Here is a 27102-nt window from a genome sequence, read left to right as displayed (position 1 = left end):
TCCACCCCACCTCAAGTATTCTTACCTTGAGGATAATCAGAAGCTCCCAGTTATCATTGCAAGGGAACTCACTTTCCAACAGGAGGAGCAGTTGCTTAGTGTGCTGAGAAAGCACAAGAAAGCTATTGGGTAGAGCTTGGTGGATATAGTAGGCATCAGCCCTCAAGTCTGTAAACACCGTATATTTTTAGAAGAAGGAGCAAGGCCTGTCCGTCAACCCCAAAGGTGGCTGAACCCTACCATTCTAGAGGTTGTCAAGAAGGAAGTGACCAGACTGCTTCAAGCCGACATCATCTATCCAATCTCGGATAGTGAATGGGTCAGCCCAGTCCAGGTCATACCAAAGTAGTCTGGTGTCACAATAGTGAATAATGAGCATGGGGAACTCATTGTAACTAGATTGCAGAACTCCTGCAGGGTGTGCATTGATTATAGGCGCCTCAACCAGGCTACCCGCAAGGATCACTACCTATTGCCTTTCATCAATCAGATGCTTGATCGCCTGTCAGGTAAAATACACTACTATTTTCTAGATGGTTACAATGGCTATTTTCAAATTCATATAGCTTTTGAAGATCAGGACAAAACTACTTTTACATGTCCTTTTGGAACGTATGCATATAAGAGGATTCCTTTTGGCTTATGCAATGCACTGGCTACGTTCCAAAGATGCATGATGAGCATTTTCTCAGATCTTCTTGAGAACTGTATTGAAGTTTTCATGGATGAATTTAGTGTGCATGGTAATTCGTTTAATCTTTGCTTGGATAGTTTAGCTAGAGTATTAGACAGGTGTGTTAGTTCACACCTTGTATTGAATTTTGAAAAATATCATTTTATGGTAAAACAAGGTATTGTTCTAGGACATGTTATTTCTAATACTGGTATTTCAGTTTATCCAGCAAAAGTAGATGTCATTTCTGGTTTACCTTATCCCTCCTCCGTGAGGGAAGTCCGTTCATTTCTTGGTCATGCAGGTTTCTATCGGCGATTCATTAAGGACTTCAGTAAGGTAGCACTACCTTTATCCCGAATGCTGCGAAAGGATATTGAGTTCGAGCTGAGTGCAGACTGCATGGAAGCGTTTGATAAGCTGAAGATTGCCTTGACCCAAGCCCCCTACTGTGAGAGGGCCTAACTGGAGTTAACCGTTTGACATAATGTGTGATACCTCTAATTATGCATTAGGAGCGGCGTTAGCTCAACGCAAAGGTAAGGACCCATTTATAATTGCCTATGCTTCTAAGACCTTAGACGCTGCTCAGTCTAATCATACCACCACTGAAAAAGAGCTTCTGGCTATTGTTTTTGCTTTGGATAAATTTCGAGCCTACTTACTTGGTACTAAGGTGGTCGTATACTCAGACCATGCAGCTCTAAAATATTTATTAGCTAAGAAAGAGTCCAAATCAATGCTCCTATGTTGGATATTGTTGCTGCAATAATTTGATTTAAAAATCAAAGATAGGAGTGGTTCCCAGAATTTAGTGGCAGACCACTTGAGTCGCCTTGAGCACATTAAGAATGACTCCACTCCTATCAATGATGCTTTTTCATTTGATAGCTTGCATGCCATATCTGATGTAGTTCCTTGGTACGCACCTATAGCTAATTATCTAGTCAATCATACCTTCCCTCCTAATTTTACTAAGTATCAGAGGGACAAGCTTAACAACGAGTCCAAATATTATATATGGGACGATCCATATTTATGGAGATGTGGTGCTGACCAAGTAATTAGACAGTGTGTGCCACAATCAGAATTCCAGTCTATTTTAGAGACCTGCCACTCTTCTAAGAGTAGTGGACATTTTAGCCCTCAAAGAACAGCTAGAAAAATTTTAGACTGTGGATTCTGGTAGGCCACACTATTTAAGGATGCAACTATTTTTTGTGAATCTTGTTCCCCATGCTAGAGGTTTGGGAATATATCCAAGAGGGATGAGATGTCCCAACTACTTATGTTGTTCTGTGGAATTTTTTATGTTTGGGGCATTGACTTCATGGGTCCATTTCCAAACTCTAATAGTTTCTTATATGTAATGTTAGCTGTTGATTATGTTTTCAAATGGGTGGAAGTAATTCTTACCCGTACTGATGATGCTAACACTGTTGTCTCCTTTATTCAAAATAATATTATCTATCTCTTTGGATCACCACGAGCAATCGTGAGTGATCAAGGCACTCACTTCTGTAACAGGGGAGATTAACAAGTCTACTGAAGAAACATGGGATTGTTCACAAGGTAGCGACGGCTTACCACCACCAGACCAATGGACAAGCCGAGGTGTCTAACAGAGAGATAAAGCGTATCCTGGAGAAAGTCGTCAAGCCTCATAGAAAAGACTGGAGCACCAGGCTTGCAGATGCGCTTTGGACATATCGGACAGCGTATAAGACACCAATCGGAATCTGTCCCTTCCGCCTAGTTTATGGAAACACCTCCTAGTGGAGGTGGAGCATAAGGCTTTCTGGGCAATAAAGGAATGCAACATGGGATTTGAAAAATCCGGTGCTGAAAGGAAGCTGCAACTAGCAGAATTGGAGAACCTTTGCCTAGAAGCCTTTGAGAACTCCAGGCTATAAAAAGAGAGGGTGAGGGCTATGCATGATAAGAATATCAAGCGACGAGAGTTCAGACCTGGGAAGTTAGTTTTCCTTTACAACTCCAGGTTGAGACTCATGCTAGGCAAGCTTATATCAAGATGGGAACGCCCCTACCGGGTGGAAAAGGTGAGCCAAATGGCATCTTCCACCTGAGTCATCTTTCAAGCTCCAAATTCATCAAAGTCAATGGCCACCGCTTGAAGCTGTACCATGGTGAGAAGATGAAGGCCAATAAGGAGCTAGAGGTCTTCCTCTTGGAAGATCCACCAGCAGAAGAGAACTGAGCCTGTAGACCGTCCAACTTAAGGACGTAAAAGAAAAGTGCTAGATGGGAGACAACCCACCATGGTATGACCGTCTTTTTTATTCTTAGTCCTAATTCTTTTATTTTTTTATTTTTATCAGTGTTCATTCATTATTTCTACATCATCACCTGCATTCTGCATAAAAAAAGAGGGCTTCGACGCACAAGCGTCTATGACGCGCACGCATCCTGCGTGACTACAAACCATGTGGACTTGAATAGAAAGTTCTGCGGGAGGTGTGCTGGAAACGTCCTCTGCGCACAACGAAACCCACGCGTACGTGTCTAGGACGCGCACGCATGGACCAGGAAATCGGCGTAATTCCATGTTTTGGAAGTGAGTTGTGGTGGTCTAGGGCTTGCATTGTGCTAGAAGCAGAAAATCACTCACGCGTACGCGTCCCTGACGCGTGCGCGTCATTTTCACCCAATGGCCATCCACGCTTGCACGGTCATGACGTGAACGCGTCACATGCAACTTTATCCCCAGTGCGCAACGAACAGAGAGTTGTGCGTCCGCGTTCGCGCAAGGTACCCGTCCACATGCTAGCCGTTTACGCGTTCCTTTTATTCTTGTGCAACCCACGCATCCGCACAAGGTACGCGTGCTCGTCGCATGCGTCGTACCACTAGTTCAGTGCGCCGCCCGGTTTCAATTCCCCCCAATCCTACTTCTCATTCCCCCCTTCTCCTTCTTTCTCTCTTCTTCATTCTTCCCCTCTTCTCCCCTTTTACTTCTTACTTCTTTCTCCTTTCCTTTTTCATCTTCTCCCTCAGGTTTCTTTTCTTCTTCTCCTCTCCTCTTTCATTATTCTTTCATTTATTGCATTTAATTCTTGTCTTCTTTTCTTCTCAATTTTCTTTTAGCTTAGTTCTTTATGGTTTCTTTTTCATGCTTTTCTCATGCATTTTTATATTGGTGTTGGAACTTTATTTGGGTATTATTTTTTTTATATTTGAGCTTATAGATATTATGAGGAGTAATTTGACAATTGACATTTTATTTTGGATCTCAAATACACTTGGATTAATTATTTTAATTCCTATTTTAACTTAAACACCAGGTGTTTGTGAAAAAGCCAACATGGCATTTTGAATTCTTTACTATTCTATTCTTACTACTTTAATGCCTCTTTTTCACAACTCTAGCAATCCACATGACTTGATTTTATCATTCACAATTGTCATCATACAAGTGCTCATTCTTTTCTTCCATGTGACACTTATTGTTATATTTGATGCTTGAGCTAGGCTTCTTATGCCTCTTACTTGCATGCCATAAACACTTTTGCATCTAGTTCATCTCATATGCCCTCATAATTTTAACTGCTATCCTGTGTGCATACTGTAGCTACCATGTAGTCAAGACATTGTTTCTTTCCTTTGGCATTTATTATCACTTAGAATTTCTTCCTTCCAGTTTTTCGCTTTCTATATTTAATATTTTTCCTCTTTCTTTCTTCCTTAGGATGGGTACCAAGAAAGGAAAAGGGAAGGCTCCTAATAAGACACTGGCAGGGAAAGGCACTAAAATAGCAGTGGCTAAGGCACTACCCACTACCAACGTTAAGCCGCCCATGAAGCAGGTAAAGCGGACAATCAAAGTTGATGAGGTGGAAAAGGCATTTCCTGCGCGGGACTCTGCACAGTTCACTAACCGTTACTATGAGCAGATGTTCCCCATCCTGGCTGAGATGAACTACAATAATGAGCATTACTCATTCTTCCAAGACACTTTGTTGATTTTATGGAACCCTGCATTGAAAGGAGTTAGTAGGGATTCTTGAGGAGGCAGCTGCGAGAGGATTCAGAGATTATTGGATTTTCCACCTAGACCAAAGGGATTGGACGCTTATCAAGAGGCCTCTCTCAAGTGCCAAACATACTAGTTTGATTGGGATAGCATCCTTGGATCTATGGACGACATCGGACTCGACCGAAGAGCATCTCAGCTCCTGCACTTACCTTGGAGGCTCACGTGTGGGCCTAGATTATGTCCCACTATGTCTTTCTGAGCACTCACGAGTCTACCTTCACTGCAGACATGGCTGTTCTCATCTGGTGCATTCTTACAGTGCAGCCCCTCAACTTACCAAGACACATCCAGTAGGCCATGGGACACGTATAGATTGCGGGTAACCTACCACTTCCCGCACTGGTTTCGGATATATCTCTGCTGCAGGAGTCTCCTATAGGGCTGGGGACACCAGAACCATGATCCCACGGGCTGATCAGTATGTCCGGAATGGGAAGTATATCAGACCCACAGTACCCTCTGCTAGCCGACATCCAGGCCCATCTTTAGACACTCCTCCTACTTCCACCCTGCCATCACCCACACCTCCTACACCATCCACTACTCAGATGTTCCTTCAGATCCTTCAGAGGTTAGACCGGTAAGATCGATAGATGGAGCAAATGGAGTGTCGTAACAAGCGCCGATACACCTATCTGAAGGAGCTCATTGTTAGTACTCACCCACCTCCAGAGGAGAAGGATACCCCGGACTCTACTTCACCTACCAGCACCGGGAGCCATGACAAGCCCAACAGTGGCGGTGATGCTACCAGCCCCATGATGAGCGGATAATTTGTACCCTTTTTGGCATTGTTTTTAGTATGTTTTTAGTATCTTTTAGTTAGGTTTTAGTATATTTTTAGTAGTTTTTAGTTAAAATTCACTTTTCTGGACTTTACTATGAGTTTGTGTGTTTTTCTGTGATTTCAGGTATTTTCTGACTGAAATTGAAGGTTCTGAGCAAAAATCTTATTCAGAGACTGAAAAGGACTGCAGATGCTGTTGGATTCTGACCTCCCTGCACTCGAAGTGGATTTTCTGGAGCTACAAAGGCCAATTGGCGCGCTCTCAACGGCGTTGGAAAGTAGACATCCTGGGCTTTCCAGCAATATATGATAGTCCATACTTTGCCCAAGATTTGATGGCCCAAACCGGCGTGGCAAATCACCCTCAAAATTTCCACCGTTTAACGTTGGAACTGGCATAAAACTTGGAGTTAAACGCCCAAACTGGCATGAAAGCTGGCGTTTAACTCCAGAAAAGGTCTCTACACGAAAATGCTTCACTGCTCAGCCCAAGCACACACTAAGTGGACCTAGAAGTGAATTTTTACGTCATTTACTCATTTCTGTACACCCTAGGTTACTAGTCTACTATTAATAGGATCTTTTGACATTGTATCTGATCTCATGACACTTTACACGTTTCTTTGTGTACCTTCCACGGCATGAGTCTCTAAACCCCATGGTTGGGGGTGAGGAGCTCTGCTGTGTCTTGATGGATTAATGCAATTACTACTGTTTCTTATTCAATCATGCTTGCTTCCATTCTAAGATATCACTTGTCTTAACCCGGATGAATGTGATGATCTGTGACACTCATCATATTCTCAACTATGAACGTGTGTCCGACAACCACCTCCGTTCTACCTTAGATTGAGTAGATATCTCTTGGATTCCTTAACCAGAATCTTCGTGGTATAAGCTAGAACTGATGGCGGCATTCAAGAGAATCCGGAAGGTCTAAACCCCACTGACAACGGTGAAACCCACATACAGCTTGCCATGGAAGGAGCCTTGCGTGTTTGATGAAAAGACAGTAGGAAAGCAGGATTCAGAAGATGGAGCATCTCCAAAGCCTCAACCTATTTCCATTACTGCAAAACAAGTACCTATTTCATGTTCTTCTGCTTTTCACAATCAATCCTGATAATTTCTGATATCCTGACTAAGATTTACAAGATACCATAGCTTGCTTCAAGCCGACAATCTCCGTGGGATCGACCCTGCTCACGCAAGGTATACTTGGACGACCCAGTGCACTTGCTGGTTAGTTGTGCGGGATTGCAAAAGTGTGATTGCAATTTCGTGCACCAAGTTTTGGCGCCATTGCCGGGGATTGTTCGAGTTTGGACAACTGACGGTTTATCTTGTTGCTTAGTTAGGACTGTTTGTTTTTTATTGGTTTAGAGTCTTTTAGTTGAGTCTAGTTTTTCATATTCTAAGTTTGGTGTCAATTGCATGCTTTTGTTTTTCTTTTAAAAATTTTCGATTTTGCATGTTCTTAGTCCCTTTTTGATTCATAAAAATTCTAATTTGGTGTCCTCTTTGTGTTTTTCCTTTAAAATTTTCGAAAATTAGTTTAATTTCTAAAATTTTAAGTTGGTGTCTTTTTGTGGTTTTTCTCTTTCCTCTGTTCAAAAATCAAATCTTTTTCATAAAACTTTTCAATCATATCTTTCTAATTATTTTTTTTCAAAATCTTTTTAATTAACTAATTGATTCAGTTCTCAATTTGCTTTGATTTTGTTTTCTTTTTTATTTTCGAATTTTTCTTAATTTCCCTTTATTTTATTTTAATTTTTCTTTTTCGTTTAAATAAAAAAAAAAAACAAAATTTATCTATTTGCAATCATTATCATTTCCCTTTTGTCCATTATGGACCTAAGAGGGATTGATCAGTCTAAAAGGACTCTGGGGTCATATGCTAACCCCATTATAGCTGCATATGGGAGTAGCATCTGTACACCTCCCATCAAAGCAAGCAGCTTTGAGCTAAATCCTCAACTCATTATCATAGTGCAGCAAAACTGCCAGTATTCCGGTCTTCCACAGGAAGAACCTACTGAGTTTCTGGCACAGTTCTTACAAATTGCTGACACAGTACATGATAAAGAGGTAGATCAGGATGTCTACAGACTATTACTGTTTCCATTGCTGTAAAAGATCAAGCTAAAAGGTGGTTGAACAACCAACCTACAGCAAGCATAAAACATGGAAACAGTTGTCAGACAAATTCCTGAATCATTTTTACCCTCCAAAGAGGATGACAGCTAAGGCTGGACATCCAAGGCTTTAAACAAGAGGATAATGAATCCCTTTATAATGCCTGGGAGAGGTATAGAGGTATGCTTAGAAAATGCCCCTCTGAAATGTTTTCAGAGTGGGTACAGTTAGACATCTTCTACTATGGGCTAACAGAAAAAGCTCAGATGTCTTTAGACCACTCGCTGGTGGATCTATACACATGAGGAAGACAATTGAAGAAGCTCAAGAGCTTATAGACACTGTTGCTAGAAACCAATACTTATATTCTAGCAATGAGTTCGTTCCAAAAGAGGAAGTCATGGCATTAGTCACTGATCCTAATCCTCAAGAACAGATGAATGAGCTTAATCAACAATTGCTCCTGATGACAGAACAGTTAGCAGAATTTAAAGAAATGCTCCATGATACTAAGGTTGCTAACAAGAACATAGAACTGCAGTTGAATCAAGCAAAACAGCAAATATCTAAACAGATACAGAAGAATGTCAAGCAGTTCAACTGAGGAGTGGGAGAACACTGAATACCACTGCTCAAAGAGCAAAAAGCCAAACAAGGAACAATTGACAGAGGATAACCAAACCAATGTTCAAAATCCCTCTGAGGACAGTAAGACCCAGAGAGGAATGTTATTGGCGTTCAAACGCCAGAAAGGGAAGGAAAGCTGGCGTTAAACGCCCATTCCTTGCCCAGTTCTGGCGTTCAAACGCCAGAAAAGGGGGAAAAGTTGGCGTTAAACGCCCATTTTCCACCCAATCCTGGCGTTCAGACGCCAAAGGGAGATCAGACACCTGAGAGTGCTGACAGTAATCCCTCTAACAAGGCTTCTTCAACCACTTCTGTAAAATAAAACCTGCAGCATCTAAGGTTGAAGAATATCAAGCCAAGATGCCTTATCCTCAGAAACTCCGCAAAGCAGAACAGGATAAGCAATTTGCCCGCTTTGCAGACTATCTAAGGACTCTTGAAATAAAGATTCCGTTTGCAGAGGCACTTGAGCAAATACCTTCCTATGCTAAGTTCATGAAAGAGATCTTAAGTCATAAGAAGGATTGGAGAGAAACTGAAAAAGTGTTTCTCACTGAAGAATGCAGTGCAGTCATTCTGAAAAGCTTACCAGAAAAGCTTCAAGATCCTGGAAGCTTTATGATACCATGCACAATAGAGGGCGCTTGCACCAAGACAGCCCTATGTGATCTTGGAGCAAGCATCAATCTAATACCTGCATCCACTATCAGAAAGCTTGGGTTGACTGGAGAAGTCAAACCAACCAGGATATGCCTCCAACTTGCTGATGGCTCCATTAAACACCCATCAGGCATAATAGAGGACATGATTGTCAAGGTTGGGCCCTTTGCCTTTCCAACTGACTTTGTGGTGCTGGAAATGGAGGAGCACAAGAGTGCAACTCTCATTCTAGGAAGACCTTTCCTAGCAACTGGACGAACTCTCATTGATGTACAAAGAGGGGAAGTAACCCTGAGAGTCAATGAGGATGAGTTCAAGTTGAATGCTGTAAAAGCTATGCAGCATCCAGACACACCAAATGACTGCATAGGCGCTGACATTATTGACTCTCTGGTGAAGAGATCAATATGGCTGAAAGCCTAGAATCAGAGCTTGAAGACATCTTCAAGGATGTTCAACCTGATCAAGAAGAACCACAGGAAACAAGGGAATTTTCGAAAATTCATCAGGAGGAGGATAAACCTCCCAAACCTGAACTCAAACCACTACCACCATCCATGAAATATGCATTTCTGGGAGAGGGTGAAACTTTTCCAGTGATTATAAGCTCTTCCTTAAATCCACAGGAAGAGGAAGCACTGATTCAAGTGCTGAGGACACACAAGACAGCTCTTGGGTGGTCCATAAGTGATCTTAAGGGCATTAGCCCAGCTAGATGTATGCACAAGATCCTGTTGGAGGATAATGCCAAACCAGTGGTCCAACCACAGAGGAGGCTAAATCCAGCCATGAAGGAGGTGGTGCAGAAAGAGGTCACTAAATTACTGGAGGCTGGGATTATTTATCCTATTTCTGATAGCCCCTGGGTGAGCCCTGTCCAAGTTGTCCCCAAAAAGGGAGGCATGACAGTGGTTCATAATGAAAAAAATGAACTGGTTCCCACAAGAACAGTCACAGGGTGGCGTATGTGTATTGACTACAGAAGGCTCAATACAGCCACCAGAAAGGATCATTTTCCTTTACCATTCATAGACCAAATGCTAGAAAGACTAGCTGGTCATGACTATTACTGCTTTTTGGATGGCTATTTAGGTTACAACCAAATTGCAGTAGATCCTCAGGACCAAGAGAAAACAGCATTTACTTGCCCTTCAGGCGTGTTTGCCTACAGGAGGATGCCTTTTGGTCTGTGTAATGCTCCTGCAACCTTTCAGAGATGCATGTTATCCATCTTCTCTGATATGGTGGAGAAATTCCTGGAAGTCTTCATGGATGACTTCTCAGTATGGAGACTCATTCAGCTCCTGTCTTAACCACCTATCACTTGTCCTGAAAAGGTGCCAAGAGACTAACCTGGTTTTAAACTGGGAGAAATGTCACTTTATGGTGACTGAAGGAATTGTCCTTGGGCACAAAATTTCAAGCAGGGGAATAGAGGTGATAAGGCAAAGGTAGAGGTAATTGAAAAATTACCACCACCTGCCAATGTTAAGGCAATCAGAAGCTTTCTGGGGCATGCAGGATTTTACAGAAGGTTCATAAAAGATTTTTCGAAAATTGCAAAACCTTTGAGTAACCTGCTAGCTGCTGACACTCCATTTGTGTTTGACACACAGTGTCAGCAGGCGTTTGAGACCCTGAAAGCTAAGCTGGTCACAGCACCAGTCATCTCTGCACCTGATTGGACATTGCCATTTGAATTAATGTGTGATGCCAGTGATCATGCCATTGGTGCAGTGTTGGGACAGAGGCATAACAAACTTCTGCATGTCATTTATTATGCTAGCCGTGTTCTAAATGATGCACAGAAGAATTACACAACCACAGAAAAAGAATTACTTGCAGTGGTCTATGCCATTGACAAGTTTAGATCTTATCTAGTGGGATCCAAAGTGATTGTGTACACTGACCATGCTGCTCTTAAATACTTACTCACAAAGCAGGATTCAAAACCCAGGCTTATAAGATGGGTGTTGCTTCTGCAGGAGTTTGATATAGAAATAAGAGACAGAAAAGGGACAGAAAACCAGGTAGCTGATCATCTGTCCCAAATAGAACCAGTAGCTGGGGCGTCCCTCCCTTCTACTGAGATCTCTGAGACTTTCCCAGATGAGCAACTCTTTGCCATTCAGGAAGCTCCTTGGTTTGCAGATATTGCAAATTATAAAGCTGTGAGGTTCATACCCCAGGAGTACAGCAAAGTGCAAAGAAAGAAATTAATTTCAGATGCCAAGTACTACCTCTGGGATGAACCATATCTCTTTAAGAGATGTACAGACGGAGTAATCCGCAGATGTGTACCCAGAAAAGAAGCACAAAAGATCCTATGGCACTGCCATGGATCACCCTCCCTTCTACTGAGATCTCTGAGACTTCCCAGATGAGCAACTCTTTGCCATTCAGGAGCTCCTTGGTTTGCAGATATTGCAAATTATAAAGCTGTGAGGTTCATACCCCAGGAGTACAGCAAAGTGCAAAGAAAGAAATTAATTTCAGATGCCAAGTACTACCTCTGGGATGAACCATATCTCTTTAAGAGATGTACAGACGGAGTAATCCGCAGATGTGTACCCAGAAAAGAAGCACAAAAGATCCTATGCACTGCCATGGATCACAGTATGGAGGACATTTGGAAGTGAGCGAATAGCCACTAAAGTCCTCCAATGTGGCTTCTACTGGCCTACTCTCTATAAAGATTCCCGAGAGTTTGTGCGTAACTGTGACAGTTGCCAAAGAGCTGGTAACTGCCCACGGATATGCCATCCTCAACAAGGATATTAGAGATAGAATTGTTTGATGTATGGGGATTGACTTCATGGGTCCATTCCCCCATCATACTCAAACACTTACATTCTGGTGGCAGTGGACTATGTATCTAAGTGGGTAGAAGCAATTGCTACACCCACTAATGATACCAAGACTGTGGAAATTCCTCCAGAAAGTGGCAACTCCGTATCATCCACAGACAAATGGGCAAGCTGAAGTCTCTAACAGAGAGCTAAAAAGAATCCTAGAACGGACTGTGATAGCCCGAAGAAAGGATTGGGCAAAGAGCTTGGATGATGCTCTGTGGGCATACAGAACAGCATTCAAGATCTTAGGAACCTCTCCATACCAACGGTGTATGGGAAAGCCTGTCATTTGCCCGTGGAACTGGAACATAAAGCCTACTGGGCAACCAGATTCCTAAACATGGATGCTCAGTTAGCTGGTGAAAAAAGATTGCTCCAGTTAAATGAGCTAGAGGAGTTCAGACTCAATGCCTTTGAAAATGCAAAAATTTATAAGGAAAAGGCAAAGAAGTGGCATGACAAGAAGTTGTCAACCAGAGTCTTTGAGCCAGGACAAAAAGTTCTACTCTTCAATCCAGGCTCAAATTGTTTCCAGGAAAACTCAAATCCGATGGAGGGGTCCGTATGTGATCACAGGAGTGTCACCATATGGATATGTTGAGCTTCAGGATATTGATTCTGACAAAAAGTTCATTGTTAATGGACAGAGAATCAAGCATTATCTTGAAAGCAATTTTGAGCAGGAATGCTCAAAACTGAGACTTGAGTGAGTCTCAGTAAAGGTCCAGCTAAAGACAGTAAAGAAGCGCTTGCTGGGAGGCAACCCAGTCATTAGGAGCTATATGATTTGTTTTTACAGAGGCAAGTATCAAAAATGAAGGAATTCACAGAGTTACAGAAGGATTCAGCTCAAAAAGCAGAGAAAAAGAGCTTACTGGCGAAAAAACGCCAGTAAGGGGCATTTTGGGCGTTTAACGCTAGGAATGGTGCCATTTTGGGCGTTAAACGCCAGAATGGGCACCATTCTGGGCGTTTAACGCCAGGTGTGCAGAATCCTGGGCGTTTAGAAAAACGCCCAGTGATAAAGGCTTTCTGGCATTTAACGCCAGCCAGGGCACCTGGCTGGGCGTTAAACGCCCAAAAGGGGCATCAAATGGGCGTTAAACGCCAGAATGGGTGCCATTCTGGGCGTTTAACGCCAGAAAGGTGGGGGGACCACAATTTCGTTTTCAACTCAAATTTTTTCAAACTTTCCTTTTATTACCCATACTCTTCTACATAAATGCACTTCAACCTTTTATCATTCACTCTTAAATCTTCACAAATCAAAACCATTCTTCAAATCTATCTCAAATTAATCCCAAATCTTCTTCAAAAACTCACCCTTTTTTCAAATTCTCTCCATATCTTCTCAAATCTCTTCTTATTTTTTCAAAATCTCCTTCCTCCCCCCTTATAAGAACACGTTCGGCCCCTCATTGCCCACACCATTCGAATTTGCTCCTCTCTCTCTCTTCTTTCCTTTCTTTTGCTTGGGGACAAGCAAACCTCTAAGTTTGGTGTGCTTTTCCGTGATCACTAAGCCAAGATTCATCAATATCATGGCTCCTAAGGGAAAACAAATCAATTTAAGAGGCAAGAAAGAGAATAATCCAAAGAATCTTTGGAATCAAGAGAAGTTCTTAACCAAAGAACATGAAGACCATTATCACAAAATAATGGGTATGAGGTCAGTGATCCCGGAAGTAAAATTTGATCTGAAAGAAGATGAATATCCGGGGATCCAAGAGCAAATTCGAAACAGAAGATGGGAAGTTCTAACCAATCCTGAGACAAAGGTTGGAAGGAACATGGTTCAGGAATTCTCATCAAATCTGTGGCTGACAGATAAGCAGAGAATGACTGGAACTGCTTACCATACCTATAGAACCATGGTCAAAGGGAAAGTATGTACTTCCATCTGGACAAAATAAGAGAAATCTTCAAGTTGCCTCAACTGCAAGATGATCCTGACTCCTTTAATAGGAGAATGGTGAGAGCAGATAAAGGGTTGGATCAAGTTCTAGAGGACATATGCCTCCCTGGAACTAAGTGGATAACCAATTCTAAGGGTGTCCCAAACCAACTCAAGAGGGGAGACCTCAAACCAATTGCAAAAAGTTGGCTAGACTTTATTGGGCGTTCCATACTGCCCACTAGCAACCGTTCTGAGGTAACTATCAAGAGAGCAGTGATGATTCATTGCATTATGCTTGGAAGAGAAGTGGAGGTTCATCATGTGATTGCTTGTGAGATCTACACAATTGCAAATAAGAATTCCACTGAAGCCAAACTGGCTTACCCAAGCTTGATCTCTTTGCTCTGTAAAGAGGCTGGGGTAAAGATGGGAGTAGATGAATTCATACCCATTGAACACCCAATCACCAAGAAGTCAATGGAAGGACAAGTGCAAGACAACTCTATCAAAAGGAGGGCGCAGAAGTTCCTCCCTGAATTCCCTGAAATTGGCTACTGGGCCAGCTTAGAAGCATCTATCAACAAGTTGCAAGAGACTATGGAGCAACTTAAGGAAGAACAGCAGAATCAGAACTGCATGCTCTGCAAATTGCTGAAGGAACAAGAGAAGCAGGGGCGTGAACTCCAAGAGATGAAACGCCAAAAGCTCTCCTCTCAAGCTGAGGGAGCATCCACTTCTCAAAATCAAGGTTGTTGAGTCCTAACTCTGTGAAAACTTCTATCATTAGGAGCCTATTTTTTTCGTTTTTTTTGTTTTGTTTTTCTATTTTTAGTTTCATCTTATATTTATTTTCTGAGTCTTGTTCTTAATTCATAATTAATAAAATTTGAAGTTTATGCCTTAAAGCTATGAATGTCCTATGAATCCATCACCTCTCTTAAATGAAAAATGCTTTAACCACAAAAGAACAAGAAGTACAGGATTTCGAAATTAATCCTTGAAACTAGTTGAATTAGTTTGATGTGGAGACAATACTTTTTGTTTTCTGAATGAATGCTTGAACAGTGCATATGTCTTTTGAATTTGTTGTTTTGAGAATGTTAAAATTGTTGGCTCTTGAAAGAATGAGGAGAAAGAGAACTGTTATTGAGGATCTGAAAAATCATTAAATTGATTCTTGAAGCAAGAAAAAGCAAAAAAAAAAATTTTGAAAAAAAGAAAAAGAAAGAGAAGAAAAAGAAAAAGAAAGAAATAAAGTTGTGAACCAAGGCAAAAAGAGTGTGCTTAAGAACCTTGGACACCTCTAATTGGGGACTCTAGCAAAGCTGAGTCACAATCTAAAAAGGTTCACCCAATTATGTGTCTGTGGCATGTATGTATCCGGTGGTAATACTGGAAGACAGAGTGCTTTGGGCCACAGCCAAGACTCATACACTAGCTATGTTCAAGAATCATCATACTTAACTAGGAGAATCAATAACACTATCTGAGTTCTGAGTTCTCATAGATGCCAATCATTCTGAACTTCAAAGGATAGAGTGAGATGCCAAAACTGTTCGGAGGCAAAAAGCTACTAGTCCGCTCATCTAATTGGAACTATGTTTCTTTGATATTTGGAGTCTATAGTATATTCTCTTCTTTTTATCCTATTTTGATTTCAGTTGCTTGGGGACAAGCAACAATTTAAGTTTGGTGTTGTGATGAGCGGATAATTTGTACCCTTTTTGGCATTGTTTTTAGTATGTTTTTAGTATCTTTTAGTTAGGTTTTAGTATATTTTTAGTAGTTTTTAGTTAAAATTCACTTTTCTGGACTTTACTATGAGTTTGTGTGTTTTTCTGTGATTTCAGGTATTTTCTGACTGAAATTGAAGGTTCTGAGCAAAAATCTGATTCAGAGACTGAAAAGGACTGCAGATGCTGTTGGATTCTGACCTCCCTGCACTCGAAGTGGATTTTCTGGAGCTACAGAAGCCCAATTGGCGCGCTCTCAACAGCGTTGGAAAGTAGACATCCTGGGCTTTCCAGCAATATATGATAGTCCATACTTTACCCAAGATTTGATGGCCCAAACCGGCGTGGCAAATCACCCTCAGAATTTCCAACGTTTAACGCTGGAACTGGCATAAAACTTGGAGTTAAACGCCCAAACTGGCATGAAAGCTGGCGTTTAACTCCAGAAAAGGTCTCTACAAGCTAGAACTGATGGCGGCATTCAAGAGAATCCGGAAGGTCTAAACCTTGTCTGTGGTATTCTGAGTAGGATTCAATGATTGAATGACTGTGACGTGCTTCAAACTCCTAGCAGGCGGGGCGTTAGTGACAGACGCAAAAGAATCATTGGATTCTATTCCGGCCTGACCGAGAACCGACAGATGATTAGCCATGCTGTGACAGAGCATAGGAACGTTTTCATTGAGAGGATGGGAGGTAGCCACTGACAACGGTGAAACCCTACATACAGCTTGCCATGGAAGGAGCCTTGCGTGTTTGATGAAGAAGACAGTAGGAAAGCAGAGATTCAGAAGATGGAGCATCTCCAAAGCCTCAACCTATTCTCCATTACGGCAAAACAAGTACCTATTTCATGTTCTTCTGCTTTTCACAATCAATCCTGATAATTTCTGATATCCTGACTAAGATTTACAAGATAACCATAGCTTGCTTCAAGCCGACAATCTCCGTGGGATCGACCCTTGCTCACGCAAGGTATTACTTGGACGACCCAGTGCACTTGCTGGTTAGTTGTGCGGGATTGCAAAAGTGTGATTGCAATTTCGTGCACCACCCCACCTTGCTCCTTACTGATAGCATGGAGGACCGTGCCAAGCCTTAATTGTGGGGAGGTTAGTACCTGACTTCCGGAGGTAATCTCTCTCTCTTAACACCAATATGTTATTTTTCTTTTGTTAGATAGGATAGATTGCATGATAATAATTGCTTGCATATATGTTCTGCTTCGTTGAAATAATGAGTTTCTTTTCAAGACACTATCTTATAGTATTTCACTAATTCAAATTGAAAATTTGTGTTAAACTTGTTTGAAGATTGTAATTTGGAACATGGTTTATAGCTAAGAACACGCAACCTGTGAGATTTTGAGCCTAATTATATGGTTACATTATTTAACCATGATTTTTATTATTGTGTGTTTTCTCTCCTCTATGATTGCAATCTATGGTTTGTTCCATTCTATATGTCCATTGTTTAGTGTATATTCATGCATACATATGACTAAGGCCATCATTTGTTATTAGCTCACTTATCCGAAATAGCCTACCATTTCATCTGCCTTTGTTTCCTACTTTGAGCCTTTTTAACCCCCAATTGTTCTTTATGTTACCACATCACTAGCCTTAAGCGGAAAAACAAGTAATTACCCCAATTGAATCTTTGGTTAGCTTAAGATAGAGATTGTGTGTCAATTAAGTGTGGGGAATTGTGGAAACTGTGGTTGATGAAAATTTGTATTGTTTTATTGACAAATATTGAGAATTTGGGTGCTACTCATGTGAAATTATGAAAATGATATGCTTTGATTTACTATTTTTACATAAAAAATCATAAAGGGGCATAAAATCACCCCAAGGTTAAGTTTAATAAAAGGATCAATGCGTTTGAGGTGAAATAAAAGAAAATTTAGATACATGAGTATGCGATAAATACAAAGGTGAGATTATAGGTAGCTAGGCATGATATTAGAAGCATATAGAGTATGTGTGTGTGTTAGGTGAAAACTTAGGTTAGTCAAAGATTCAGTTTATAGCTCACTTGGCCATACATATATCCTCACCCTTACCTTGGCCCCATTACAACCTTGAAAAGACCTCATGATATTTGCATTTGTACACTATATATTTGTTGATTGGTTAGATTAAGAGCAAAGTTTTAGAAAACATGACTAGAGGGGGCTAGAGTGGATCAACCCTAAACACCTGAGTAATTAGAGTGCATATACACTTCTAGTGAGGGTTCAATACTTGATTCTATATTCCTGGCTTTCATGAGCTATCTTCTTACAAGTTTACTTGCCTTTTATTGTGTGATTTGAATTAGTGGAATCTGATTTTTATTTGTCTTGGAGAAGTTGTTCACTTTAAACCAAGTAGGTAGAAACATCTTAGCATGTAGTTGCATTCATATACATAGGTTGCATTGCATGAGTCTTGCTTTCCCCCATTCATTCCTTTGATCCCCTTGAGCTTAGCATGAGGACATGCTAATGTTTAAGTGTAGGGAGATTGATAAACAACTATTTTATGGTTTATCTTGAGCTAAATTGAGTGGTTTTTATCAGTTCTTTGCATACTTATTCATACAAACTGTATGGTTTTACAAATCCTTCCCAATTCTGTTCTATGATTGAAAACTTGCTTCCTAAGCCTTTAAATTGTCAATCTTTAATTCCTCTTTATACCATTCGATGCCATGATCTGTGTGTTAAGTGTTTTCAGGCTTTTTAGGGCAGGAATGGCTTAGAGGATGGAAAGGAAGCTTGAAAAAATGGAAGGAACACAAGAAACCAAGGAGCTGACCAGCAAGAATTGACGCGCACGCATGGCACACGCGTACGCGCAACATGGCGTATTCCATAATGCTGCGCACGCGTAACTGACGCGTACGCGTGACACGCATAGAAGACCATCGACGCGTACGCGTACCTGACGCGTACGCGTGACGTGCGTAATACCCTGCAACTGCAAAATTCACTGGGGACGATTTTGGGCTGAGTTTGGACCCAGTTTTTGGCCCAGAAACACAGACTAGAGCCAGGGGAGAGCATAGACTCAACACACATTCACATTCACTTAGTTTTAGTTTTAGTTTTAGAATCTTGGAGAGAATTTACCACTTCCTCTAGGGTTCTTCATATTCATGGATTCTTAGATTTCTAGTTTTATGCTTTTGGATTGGATATTGAGAAGAGTTACTACCTCCGTTGAAGTTTCTATTTTATAGTTTGTTTTCTTATTCCCTTACTTTTTTATTTCCCATTTATCCTGTTCAGAGTTACATATGGATATCTTCAATTTTGGAATTTATTAATGCAAAGAGTATTTTTCTATTTAATTTCTTTATTTGCTTAATTATCTCAATTCAATTTTAATTAACATGTCTTCTTTCTACTCCCTTTACATGCATGCAAAAATGGCATTCATGTCAATGGAGTAGGTTCTCAACTTGGTATTGGAGTTGATTAATAGGAGACCCTTGAGTTGGAATACTCAAGAGTTAATTTGGAACAGGAAGTTGTTGGCTGGCTATCTAGTCACTAACGCTAATCCTTTCCAAGGGAGAGGATTAGGACTTGTGAATCAGAGTTGGCTCAATTACTTGACTTTTCTTTATTCGGTAAAGGTTAACTAAGTAAAAACAACAACTTCTTACTATTACTCTTGGGGAAATCCAACAAGGATAGAACTTCCGATCAATCTTCTGCTAGTCAAGGCTTTTTATTTTAATTACATAAAATCTCTCCTTAATTTCCACTGCTTTAATTTATAATCATTTATTTTTCCATTCCCCAACTCCAAATTTCTCGGAAAATTCCTGACCAATAAATAGCACTCTCTTAGCAACTCGTTGGGAGACGACCTAGGAATTCTACTCCCAGTATTTTATTCTTAAATTGTGACAACTCTTTTTAAATTGATAAGCGGAAATTTTGTCGATTAAGAACTGTACTCGCAACGTTATTTCTATTATAAATTCTTAATTGGCAATTTTCTGCCCGTCAGGCCGTCTTTGATATAGCACTCAATCAGCTTCAAAAAGTCCAAAACTAGGCCCTAGAGGCCCAAAAATCACCCCCAGCAATTTACATTGAATGAGTCACGCGCTGGGACCTGTGTGTACACACACTTGCTAATTTTCTTCTTGTGTGTATGCACATGATGTTGTGTGTACACACACATGGCTTGGCGGTTCTTGTGCGTACGCATAGTAGGTTGTGCGTATGCACACGCCAATGTGCTCTTCTCCTTTGATTTCTTCAGGTTTTCTCCCTTTTCCATGCTTTCCTTCCGCTCTTATGAAGCCATTCCAGCCTATTACACCTGAAATCACTCATCAAAACCATCAAGCCATCGAATGGGATGAAAGTGGGATAAATTTGATTAAATTAAGCACAAAATAGCATGTTTTCACAATTAGGCTCAATTTAGGGAGAGAATACAAAAGTATGTTATTTGAATGAATAAATGTGGGTTTATATGATGAAATCTACTCAAATCAAACCAAAATATATCATCAAATATGGATTCATCAATGTGTACGCGTGACAAGCCACACGTGACTTCACTAAAGGCAAAACACTAGGGGCAATTTCTGATTCTGATGCTTTTGAACCCAAGGATTGCAAGGGAATAGGGGGTGGGGTAGTCATAGTATCATGTTGTAGGTTAGAATTCTAGAGAGAGAAGCTCTCCCTTCTCTCTAGAATTTAGGGTAGTTTAGGTTAAATTTTCTTAGATCCAACTTTCAATTCTTGTTTTGATTTAGTTTTTCCCTTTTAATTTCTTGTTCTTACATCTTTGCTCTTCTAAGTTTACTTGGCATTCCCTTAATTTTGTTGCTTTTATATTTCATGAACTCTTGTTGATTTCAATTTTCTTTTAATGCAATTTTATATTTCCATGTCTCTTTTATGTTTGTCTTTATTGCTATTGTTGATTTCTTGCTTATGTTAGTTATGGGTTTCATTAATTCTTGCATTTTGTGATGTTTACTTTTAATACACTCTAGGTGTTTGACAAAATGTTTTCTCTAGTTATTGGGTAGTTTTTCTTTACTCCTGACCTAGGCTAAGGGAATTGAGTGACCTTAAGTCATTAGGTCTCATTGAATTGGTGATTTGAGAACCCTTAGTGGTCAATTTGATAACCATTGATGCTAGCCTACTACTAAGTCAATTAGTAGCTAGGTTAGAACTTATGGATTGATGTTGATCAAGCCTATTTGACGTACTTCAAGCGTTAAAGTAGACTATTGACGTACTTCAAGCGTTAAAGTAGACTATTGACGTACTTCAAGCATAGAGGTAGACTTAATAGGTTGGTCCCTCATAATTGTCAATATATGGTTTATAGACAAGAATGGTGATCTCAATTCCCATGTCCTAGCCAAGAGTTCTTTTCCTTTCTTTTATTAGTTCTTGTCATTTACTTTCTTGTTATTTACTTTTCTTGCCAATTATCAAATCAAACTCCCTTGTTCCTTCATATCCAATAATTGATCACTTCATTGCAATTCCTTATGAGACGACCCGAGGTTTGAATACTTCGATTTATTTTCATTGGGGTTTGTACATGTGACAACCAATATTAAAACTTTGATTGAGCATTGCTTGTCGGTTGGGGACTATACTTGCAACGAAGTTATTTCCTCTAACCGAGAAGAAATTCTTAGCCGACGGTTATACTCTTTCAAGTTTTTGGTGCCGTTGTCGGGGAATTGCAATGGTGTTTGATGAGCGGATAATTTATACGCTTTTTGGCATTGTTTTTAGTATATTTTTAGTATATTTTAGTTAGTTTTTATTATATTTTTATTAGTTTTTAGTTAAAATTCACTTTTCTGGACTTTACTATGAGTTTGTGTGTTTTTCTGTGATTTTAGGTATTTTCTGGCTGAAATTGAGGGACCTGAGCAAAAATCTGATTCAGAGGCTGAAAAGGAGTGCAGATGCTGTTGGATTCTGACCTCCCTGCACTCAAAGTAGATTTTCTAGAGCTACAGAAGCCCAATTGGCGCGCTCTTAATTGCGTTGGAAAGTAGACATCCTGGGCTTTCTAGCAATGTATAATACTCTATACTTTGCACGATATTTGATGGCCCAAACAGGCGTTCAAAGTCAGCTCAAGAATTTTGGCGTTTAACACCAGAACTAGCACAAGAATGGGAGTTAAACGCCCAAACTGGCACAAAAGCTGGCGTTTAACTCCAAGAAAAGTCTCTACACATGAAAGCTTCAATGCTCAGTCCAAGCACACACCAAGTGGGCCCGGAAGTGGATTTTTATGTAATTTACTTATCTTTGTAAACCCTAAGTTACTAGTTATCTACAAATAGGACCTTTTGTTATTGTATTTTCATCTTGGTTCTTCTGGTTCCCTCTCTGGGACCGAAGCCAATGATCACCATTATCACTTATGTATTTTCAATGGTGGAGTTTCTACACACCATAGATTAAGGTGTGGAGCTCTGCTGTACCTCGAGTATTAATGCAATTACTATTGTTCTTCTATTCAATTCAGCTTGTTCTTGTTCTAAGATATTCATTCGTACCCAAGAACATGATGAATGTGATGATTATGTGACATTCATCATCATTCTCACTTATGAACACGTGCTTGACAACCACTTCCGTTCTACAACCAAACAAGGCTTGAATGTTTATCTCTTGGATTCCTTAATCAGAATCTTCGTGGTATAAGCTAGAATTGATGGTGGCATTCAAGAGAATCCGGAAGGTCTAAACCTTGTCTGTGGTATTCTGAGTAGGATTCAAGGATTGAATGACTATTACGAGCTTCAAACTCCTGAAGGCTGGGCGTTAGTGACAGACGCAAAAGAATCACTGGATTCTATTCCATCCTGATTGAGAACCGACAGATGATTAGCCGTGCTGTGACAGAGCGCGTTGAACATTTTCACTGAGAGAACGGGACTGTAGCCACTGACAACGGTGATGCCCAACATACAGCTTGCCATGGAAAGGAGTAAGAAGGATTGGATGAAGACAGTAGGAAAGCAGAGAGACGGAAGGGACAAAACATCTCCATACACTTATCTGAAGTTCTCACCAATGAATTACATAAGTATCTCTATCTTTATTTTATGTTTTATTTATGCTTTATTCATAAATCATCCATAACCATTTGAATCTGCCTGACTGAGATTTACAAGATGACCATAGCTTGCTTCATACCAACAATCTCCGTGGGATCGACCCTTAGTCGCGTAAGGTTTATTACTTGGACGACCCAGTGCACTTGCTGGTTAGTTGTGCAAAGTTGTGATAAAGAGTTGAGATTGCAATTGAGCGTACCATGTTGATGGCGGCATTGATGATCACAATTTCGTGCACCAGTGTTATATTATTGGCTATTGTGAATATATTCATATTGTGAATATCTTGTTTTTTGGTTATTTCGTGGTTTTGCTAGTAGCTAGGAGTTTGCTTTCCTTATTTATTATTAGTTTTTATCTTTGCTTTCTCTTTTCACTATGAATTCTCACCATTTTGGCTATGAGTGTGGTTACAACTATGTTGTAGGAGATGGAAATTACAATGACAACATGCATCAAGAATGGAACAATCAAAGATGGGAGCAGTCTCAGGGATTTGATCAACCCTACCTCTTGGCAACAACCTTCCCAAATGTGCTATGAGTAAGAGCCATCAAATGGCTATAGTGGACCCCTTTATGATTATCAACATCCACCACCCTATGCCTATGAACTTCCTCCATAATATAGCCCTCAATCATCATACTCCCAAGCCACATACCACCAAACACCTCAATATGACCCTAATCCTTATCCACCATACAAACCATCTTATGAGCCATATGAACCATATATAGAACCGCAACAATTCCAACACCCAAGAACCACCTCAATATACACCATCTCCATACCCTTACCAAGACGAACCACCTTCCAATTATGAACCCTTTCTCCCAAACCATGAGCCCTCTCTTCCACTACCACCTTTATTGGACCAATCTCTCCAACCCCTAATGCAAGAACAACAAGAACTTCTAATTTGTTGCCAAAAGCAAGGGGAAGTGGTGACTAACTTAACCGAAGTGATGAGCCAATTGGCCTCATTGTGCACAACTATCCAAGACACCCTTATTGTTAAATGTGGAGGATTAGTTGAGGAGCACAATGAGAAGGAGAATCTGGAACCTCAAGGTAGAGAAGAGGAGTTGAAGCGAAAATTGCCACAAGGGGAGGAAGTTGAGACAATTGAGCCGAAATAAGTGGTTGAAGACCTAGGAGATGTTGGAAGTCCATGGGAATGTAGAATTAGAGAGCCCTCTTCCAAGAAGCTTGATATTGATGTTGAGGAGGGTGTACAATCTCCAAAGCATATCATGGTTGAATACTTTGAAGAGGTTGATCAAGAGATGGATTCAATCATTGATGAGTTTCTATCTACTATTGAATCCTCTCCCATTGGGCTTGAAATAGAGATTAAAGAAGAAGATACCTTACCTCCCATACCCTTGGTAAGCAATGAAGAAAAGATTGAATTGGAAGGAAGCTACTAAGAGGAAGATGTTGAAATTGAAGAAGCTTGCAAGAAGGTGAAAGTTGTCAAGGAAGAACACAATGGAGTAGAGCTTGCAAGGACATTGGAGATACCTCTCCCCAGGCCATCACCATCCATTCTTTCATTCAAGTGGATAAATCTCTCATCTCTAAGCTTTATTATCCCACTTGAATATGGTTTGCTTGAGGCGGATGGGCAACTTAGAGCTCTTTGTGGCTTTAAGAGTAAAAAAGAGATGGTTAGCGTTGGAAACATCACTCTAGGTTCATTATGGTTGGAAGCTCAAGGTTTAGGAGAAATGGTTAGTGTAGAGCTAGATGATGAATTCATATTTTACGATATATTTTAGTTTGATTTGAGTGGATTTCATCACATAAACCCACATTTATTCATCTAAATAGCATAGTTTTGTAATTCTCCCTAGATTTGTGCTTAATTGTGAAAACATCCTTTTTAGGCCTTAAAATAGCTAAAATTAATTCACTTTAATCCCATTTGGTGCCTTGATATATTTATTGAACAATTTCAGGTTTTCAAGGCAAGTATGGGATGGAAGAAGTGAAGAGAAAAGCATGCAAAAGGGAGAAATCATGAAGTAAATGAAGTTTAGAAGCTGCTGCAAAGGTGCGTATGCACAGTGATGCGTGCGTACGCACAACGGTGAATTCGTGCAAGGATGCGTACGCACCAAGTGTCGTGCGTACGCACGATAGGAATTTTGCGCAACTGTGCGTACGCACAGTGGGTCGTGCTTATGCACGCGTGCATATGCGTGAGGTCATCAATGCAAATCGCTGGGGGCGAATTCTGGGCCTCTAAAACCCAGTCCAACTCATTTTTTGAAGCTAGTTAAAGCCAAAGTGAAGAGGAATGAAGGGGGCAATTAGGTTTAGCTTTATCATGTTTTAGTGTAATTTTCTAGAGAGAGAAGCTCCCCCTTCTCTCTAGAATTAGGGTTTCTTAGTTTATTTTCTTGCAATTTCTACTTTTAATTCTTGTTTTTATTTACTTTTCCTTGTCATTTATTGTTATTGCATCTTTGTTCTTTCCTTCTATTTTGTTATTTCATTTCTTTTGTTCCTTTATGTTTATGACACTTTGTTATTTTAATTTACATTTAATGCAATTTATGTTTTATGTTTATTTATTGCTTTCTTTAGTTATTGTTATTATTTTCTTGATTTTGGTAGTTAGATTTTATTTTCTATGCAATTTAACATTATTTTATTCTCATGCACACCAAATGTTTGATAAAATGCTTAGCTTAGTTTTCATTTAGTTTTCTACTCTTGGCTTGAAATTGTTGGTTTTGGTGATCCTTGAGTCATTGATGTCCATTCTTGTTGATACATTAGAGTAGTTAGTTGATTTGGTCTCCCTTGACACTATGTGACCCCTTAGTGTTGACATAGGACTTAGGGATTGGAATCAACTATGCCTATTTGACTTATCTTCGATGTAAGGTTGACTAAGTAGGATTAACTTTTCATAATCATCATGTGTTTGTGGTTAATGACTAGGATAGGTAGCATTAGCTCTCAATCACTTACCAAGAAGTTTTCTTGCATTTGAAGTTTACTTGCTTTTGCTTTTATTACTTTTCATTTAATTTCTTGCATGTTTATTTTTCACACTCTTGGTTGAGAAATTGGGTCTTTGGGTGGAATTGATTTGTGGATGTCCATTCCGCATTGTGTGTGAATAGTTAATTGGTTTGGTTTTCATTAACGTTAGTCTTTCACTAAGTAATTAATGAGTTAACTAGGACTTATGGATTGAGATCAATTACACTCTTTTGACTAATTCTCAAGGAGGATTTACTAGTTTGGATTGATTCACACAATTTCCATGTTTGTGGTCCACAAAGGATAGGAATCCCTAATTACCCAATTCTTGCCAAGAGTCCTTTTTAGCATTTAATTTCCACTTGCATTGCTTTTATTTGCTTTGACTTTTGCTTTCTTGCATGCTAAGTTACTTTCTTGCTATTTACATTACTTGCTCTTTCTTGCATTCCCAATCCCCCATTCTCTCTCATAGCCAATAACAGACACTTCATTGCAACTCCTAGGAAAGACGACCTGAGGTTGAATTACTCTCAATCTCGGTTATTTTGTACTTGAATTAATTATTTGATTGATGGTCAAATTGTCGGGTTAGGACTATACTTACAACGCCAATTCTATTTTGAGATAAAATTTCTAACCTATGCAATTTGGTCATTCATCACTAGATTGCTTGGGTCTAGGAGAATGTTTGGGTGCTCAATTGAGAATTCGGATTGCCTACCACCCGAATGGAACAATGATGATGAATTAGAAGACGAGTGTGAAAATAAGATATGGGACCCTGGATCACAACATGAAGACCAATTTTGGGAGCTCATATCTTGGAAAGAACTTCACCCAAGCTTGGTGAAGTCGGTTGAAAATTATGACAACCGTTTGAGGAGCAAGAATCCTTGAAGGTTTAAGGATGAGTACAAGCATAAACCACCATGACAAGGAGCCTCCCAATTGTCAAACTTAAGGACTTAACTAAAAGTGCTAGGTGGAGACACCCCACCATGGTAAACTCTTTCCATTCTCTTGTAAATATAATCAATGGATGATTGAGCTGTCATTGTATGTAGTTTTTCTTATTTTCTATACCCTTGTACATATTGCTTTAATGGCTAGGTTTCTTGTTAGATTCATGTTTTGATTAGAATAGTTGTTTTGAATTGCATTTTGCTTGAAGTGCAATTTTTGTTTGTTTTGTCTTTGAAAATTTTTCAAAAACTAAAAGATTTCTATTAAATTTGAATTTTGGTTATTTTAGAATATATATAGGTTAGAAGAGTGCCCTATTTCTATTTTATGCTTCCTTAAAAAAAAAGGGCTGCACCACGCGTAAGCGTGGCCGACGCGCACGCGTCGTGTGCTATATTGGGACCCCTGGTACGAAAACCAGAGAGTTGTGCTGGAGTGGTGCTAGTATTGTGCGAATAGCACAATTTAGCCCCACGCGCACGCGTGGATGACGCGTACGTGTCACCTCTCTTTTCTGTGTTCCACGTGTACGCGTGGACGACGCTTACGCGTTGCTTCACCCTCCTGCTTTTCGCTCGCACGCGTCGCTCATGCGCGTGCG

Source organism: Arachis stenosperma, chromosome 10 (genome assembly GCF_014773155.1).
Source record: "Arachis stenosperma cultivar V10309 chromosome 10, arast.V10309.gnm1.PFL2, whole genome shotgun sequence".
Classification (NCBI taxonomy): Eukaryota; Viridiplantae; Streptophyta; class Magnoliopsida; order Fabales; family Fabaceae; genus Arachis; species Arachis stenosperma.
This window is presented reverse-complemented; position numbering follows the sequence as displayed.